Here is a 6,176-nt window from a genome sequence, read left to right as displayed (position 1 = left end):
GCACCCACAGCCACTGGATCCGAGCCAGCACCTTCCCTGCTCCCCGGGCCAAGCCCTCCCTCCCCGCTCTGGCACACGGTGTGGTGGTTCCTCGGCTGCTCCCTCGGGAGAGCAGAAAGGGTCCTCCTCAGGCTGGAAATACCAGGAGTCTGTCATTTCTCTCGGTATCATTAATTGCCCATGGTGCTATTGGGGAAAAAAAGGCCTTCAATTTTAATTGGAGTGTGTGGAGCTTTAATTCCCAGCCGTTGGTTCTCGCAATGCTCCTCTGGACCTGGAAGCCCCGTGGTGCTGTCCCTCCCATGCAGGTCCTTGTGCAAAGGGGCCAAGTTGTCCCTCAGGCTCCTTCTAATAAGCTCAATAGACTGAGCTCTTTAATTTCCTTTGGGGCAGAGATTTCTCCAACACTCAACTCATTTTTTCCCGGCCTTTTCTTCACGAAGAAGCCTGCCTCCTTTTTGTGGAGCGTTTGCTCTGTTCCTGTTTCCATCAGGTGGGATTTTCTTTTTTTTAAAAGCCCCTATGTTCTCCACGCGGGTGGCACTATAGAAATCCATAAATAAATAACAATACCATTGAATGGCTCTGGCGGGTCACACCACCATAGCTGGTTCTCCACAGTTCAGAAGCATTCGGGGGCTGCTCCCCTCCAGCGGCAGGCGCTGAGCACCGCGCAGAGCATCGCAGGCTCAATCCCCGTCCCGGGGAAACCGCAGCTCCCCACCGCGCAGTGGTTAGTGCCGACAATGTAATCTCGCTCCCTCCAGCCTCCCGTCGTGCCCAGAAGTGACAATGACATGGCAATCAATGGCAATGATCTCCCAAGTAGCCCGGCTGATAAACACGCTCTCACGGCTGCTGCGAGCATGTCTGAGCTGCTCGCTCTGAATAAATTGGGTTTGATGTATACACCGCAAGGTTGTATATACTTTTAAATTTATGCCTTCAATTCCCGTTGCTTCCGAACCCCCGCTGCTGCCGGGGGAGATGGGAGCGCTGATGAGATCCCTAACGAGCTGCTGGGGCATGCCCGTGCCTGGCAGCTCTTGCCGAGGAGGGGGACCCGGCCGCAGGAACCGAGCACCCACCTCCGCAGCCACAGAGCCCTGCGGCTCAGCACCAAAGGGCTGGTGCTCAGCACACCTCTGCTGTGGGGATACCCCAGCTGTTTAAAATCAGCCGTTGCAGGCCCAACACCTGCATCCACTTCCAGGGAAAGGGTTTAGCAAAACTGGGGCTGTAATGCAAAGCAGCAGTGGGGGGAGCACTGGGGTTTTCCCCCAGACGGCAAATCTCTGAACCCGGGCGAGCTGTGGGCTGGGCGGTTGCTGCTGGTGGTGAGTGAGGGGGTCCGGGGGCTGGGACTGGAGCTGAGCCGCTTCCCAGCGGGTGGTGGTTTGGGCCAGGCATCGCACCGAGGTAGCAACACCGCTGGCCTCATTCTGCTGATTGTTTTGTTTGTGTTTGCTTTGTTTGTGGAGTATGTATGAAAAATTAATATAAAGATGCTAATGATATTTGGTCCTGAATATGAAGCTGCCACAACTGAATAGCAAGCGGAGGGGAAAATTCTACTGGAAAACAGGTTTTTACTTCAGCCAGGGGGCTGTAACTAAAGCTCAAGTCTGAAAACCCCACCAGGTTCGAAGCCTGGCCGGAGTGAAGCGCGGAGGGATGGGGCTGGGGGGCTGCACGTAGTCTGTGTCCTGGCCCCTTCTGTCCTTGTCCCGTGTTTGACCTGCTGCTTGCAGCTTTACATAAAAACATGGTGTTTGCTCAGGGAAGGTGAGAAACCCTGGCTCCCTGCCCCCCCCGTCCCTCAGGTCCTTCCATGCAGGTACCTGTCGTCTCCTTTGTTTGGTTGCCTTAATTGAGCTTGCTATTTATAGCTGATTATTGGAACCAGGTCGAACTCATCTCGGTGTGATTTCTGTAAGGAGACAGGCAGTGAGTCCCTCCAAGTCCCTCCTGGTGCCGGGCCCTGCTGCTCCTCTCTTTAGCACTGTTACTGCCTTGCATCCCCCCAACGAGAATGCCTCTTAAACCTGAGGTTAGCCTTTGATTTACAGTTTGGTTCTGCAGAAAATATACATTAGCCTTTTGATCCCCAAAGTGGGCTTTTGAGAAGGATTGCAGTAAAGTCTTCAGGATGCGAATACTGAGCTGCGTAATTACACTCCTGGTAACATAATGAATGGCCACAGCCGGCAGTTCTTGCTGGGTCTCCACGTACTTCAGCCGCCGTTTAACACAATCATTTTCTTTTGCTGGCTATAAATATGTTTGAATTCTCTGACCTCGTGAGCCAGCATTATTCTTGGAGGCAGAATTATTTCTTACTCTGTGGCTCGTAGGTTAGCTTTGGCCTTGAAGCTCCCCAGCCCCTGACAAGTGGGCGAAGCCCAATTTACAAAGCAAACTAGACGCCGGCAGCAGACCTTGGCAGCAGGCGGGGCAGCGGAGCAGAGCACCCTTCCCACTCCAGCCCCCACCAGCACCGTGGTTTTCGGGTGACAATCAGCAAACAATCGTGCCCACGGACATTGCTGCTGCGGTGCATGTGTGTGCGGCCACGGTGCCGAGAGCTGGGGGACGCCGTCCTCCCCCGCGCGGGACCCTGCTGCTGCGCAGACGTTCGCGCACTCGTTGCTGTTCCCGCGTCCCCGCGAAGGCCCGAGAGTCTCGGCCGGGGCAGGACATGGCCCTGCCCAGCGTGCGCTGCCCGCTCCTGCCTCCATCCAGCGCTGTGCTCCCCTTCATCCGCAGCGCTTTGCTTGCAGAAATAATTAAGACTGCAGTCTCCTATGACTTGCTCTTCATATTCACCCCTAATCCCAGCGTTTTGCCAAAAACCTGTTTCTTATTAATCGCTGCTGTTTTACAGGAGCTCTCAGCTGTACAGTCACCCACTAGCAAACCTTTTCCTCTTCCGATGTTCTGCTGACGGTGACCTTGTCCCTAAACCCCTCTCTACTGCTCCTCCCTATGAAATCACTGCGCCGTAACAGTGCTAGAGTGGAAAGAATTTACTGCTTAAATAATTTATCTAGATTCAGTACAGAAAGTCTTTTGAGGAGATTCATCAGCTAATAAAGAAAATTGATTCTGGAAGCCAAAGTCAATACGGGGTTAGAGAAATGCCACCGCCTGCCGTGGGCTCCCTTCCAGAAGCTTCCACCACCACATCTGGCTCACGCCGCCACCTTTCCCAAATCGGATTGGATCTGCCTCCCCACCTGCTAACCCTTGGGCACCTTTTTTCCAAAAGTCCTGCCTTTTTGGTGAGACCTGTAGCTCGACAAGGCACCGTCACCCAGCCTGCTGTGGAAACGGAGAGCATGAGGGTGATTCATGGGGTGAAATGCAACACCACGGGACGATGACACCTGAGCACGGAGGTGACGCAGCCCCATCTCCGCGCACGCTCTCCTCCTCGGGGTAGCTGCTGCGTCTCCAAGTTTGGAAGATGGTTCAGCACAAGCTGGATCCTTCAGAGCTCAGTGACAAGACCCTGCTCGTGAAAAGCTGCTTCCTGGCAGTGATTTTGTCCTTGTCAGGGCTGACAGGAGGGTGGGCTCCCGTTGTCCTTGCTCCCCCCTCACCTGTGGAGGCTGAGGGCGAAAGCAGTGCCTGGGGCCGAGAGGAAGGTGGGAGCGATGCTGTAAATCCGGAGTGAGCGGCAGGACAGCGATGCCCCGTCCCCGGCAGCTGCACCGGCACCCTCTGCCCTACAGGACAAGTCCTCTGCTCACCTTTCACTGGGTTTTAGGAGATATTTTTCCTCTGTGCAATCTGGAAGACAACAGCATTTAAGAAATGGAAGCATCCAGAAAATGGCTCAAACTGGCCCTCAGAAAGGGAGGGGAGAAGTGACGTTATGGCTGGAGACATGGAGGAAGGAGACGGGGCACCTTTCATGGCAGCCCATGGAAGATGAAAAATAGCCAAAGGAGGGAGAGAGTAAAGAAAATTTGGCAGAAACATTTGGCCATATGGCTGATTTGTTCTTCATGTGTGTTTCTCCATATGTTGCACGTACATGTGTTTGTTTACCCCCTGTGCACTTTGCACGCCAGCGATCATCTCAAACCCATCAAAATAATCTTGTAAAAGACTGAGGAGTTTAGGCACCCTCTCCTTCCCTTGGCTGTTTCTCAAAGCCATTTATCCAAACCTCTTTGATCACCTTGAAGGATTAGAGCCATTTCTGCCCTGGTGTGGCTTGTGCCCTTCCCGAGCTCTCCTAGAAAGCTGTGAAGCACGAGGTGTGCAGAACTGCGAGCCCTGGGTGGGCTTAGCCACTTAACTTACTGCAAGCCAGGTGACATTGGTGGGAAGGGAACCACTCTCGCTGTCCTCATCGCCTCTGCTGGGATCTGGGTACTGATCAATAATTCAGGTGCCCTCACAGCTGCCCCAGCAGATCCCTCCCTGCCTGCTTAACGGGAAAGCGCGTTTCAGTGCCCGGCTCAGGCAGACACCCGCGGGCAAGGAGCCGCCGTAACCCAGGGAGCTTCCCCGCAGCGCTCCTGCAGCAGCTCTGCTGCCCTCTGAAACCAGGGAGATCAAACCTGAAGGTGAAGTTGAGTGTAAAACTTCCAGGAAAAAAAAAAAAAAACAAGTCATTGTGATCGTTACAACTGAACGCGTATCTCCACGTGCCAAGCCTGCTCTCCCAGCGTGATATAAGCCAAAAACTCAGAACCATTTCCTGGTACAAATCATTTGAGCGGGACGAAACAATCAATGGGAGATATAATCTGCAGCTCGTCTCTGCAGCTAAAAACATCTGTGAACACAAACTCATTAGGAGCGTGATTAATGGGGTCTGAAGGCGGGAGTCGGGGTGGCGCAGCTATCTGCAGGCTCTGGCCTCTGCCTAACCTGTGCCAAGGGTGCCACGCAGCCCTGCTCGCCCTGAGCCGAGGCAGCCGAGCTCCCTCGTGGAGCCCGTGGAGGGATGAGGAGCTCTGCACCGCCTTAGCTGCCTCAGAAGCAACGCGGTGCTTTAGTTTCCCAACAGCTTTTTCTTCCCTTGCCGGAGGGAAGAAATTCTGTGCTCGCTGGAGCTGAGGGGAACAACCAGACCGCTCCATCGGCAAGAAACAACAACCAAAAACTGTCTCAGAAGAGCAGGACCAACTGTGGAAAGGCACAAAAAGAGGAGGAATGTGATTGCAATTACTGGCTGACAGGCACAGGGGGCTCTGCCCGGGGCCCGTGTCCCTGCAGCGCCGGAGCGGGGACCCTAAAGTCTCCCTGTACCAGGAGCTCCCTGGAGCTGAGCCCGTTTCCAGTGTTGGCAAAATCTGTATTCAGGAGGGGCCTGGTTTGGTTTCTCTTCTGAATTGCCTGCTTGGTTAGATGTATCAAAAGTGCACTTTGAGGAACAAAGCTCCTGTTGCTGCTGCGACCTGACACCGCCGTAAGAAATGACCCAAAGCCTCTTGGTTTCCTCATCCAGCGCTGAGCCTGGCTTGGCAGCAGCAGCCAGCAGCGTGAGGATGGGCAAGGTCAGGCAGACTCAGAGAAGTGAAAAGGGGGGAAGATTTTAGGAATATGGTTCCAGAACTGAGGGAATTAGTTCTGGAAATGCTGCAGAAACGATGGCCCATAAAGTTAACAAGATATTGCCGAAGAAAGGGTAAATAATTAGGGCTATTAGCTGCAAAGATAAACCAAGACCTATTGCCCTCAGAAAAACGGAAACTAATTAAATTGAAAATTACAATATGGGAGCACAAAAACAAAAGCAAATAAATTGAGGGAAAGAATTAACTGGCTTAATATCATGATGATAATATTATTAGTAATAGGAAGCAGGGATTGTACGATTAAAGCTGTTTATTCTCACGCTCTTTCTCTGAAAGCAGGTGACGAGGGACTCAGGGAAGGCAGGAGGGGACCTGGCAGAGGTGGGTGCATCGTCCGGTGCTGTCCCGCCGCACCGGGCAGGAGCTCGGGTTTATCTGCCTGCAGACCTGCCAGTGCCCTGGCCAGGCCTGGGAGAGCCCTTCAGAAGAGTCATTAGCACTCCAGTAATTGGTTCCATTTAAAGGGATTAGAGCCAAATTAACTTTGTGGTTTGCCACCCAGAAATAATCCTATTTTAAGTGGACGGATTCTTCTGTAGCATCCAAGGAGACTATGAATGGGTGATGAACTGCTCGAGTGAA

This window comes from Strix uralensis, chromosome 23, assembly GCF_047716275.1.
Source record: "Strix uralensis isolate ZFMK-TIS-50842 chromosome 23, bStrUra1, whole genome shotgun sequence".
NCBI classification, from domain to species: Eukaryota; Metazoa; Chordata; class Aves; order Strigiformes; family Strigidae; genus Strix; species Strix uralensis.
The sequence above is the reverse complement of the archived record's forward strand: the minus strand, read 5'-3'. Positions refer to the sequence as shown.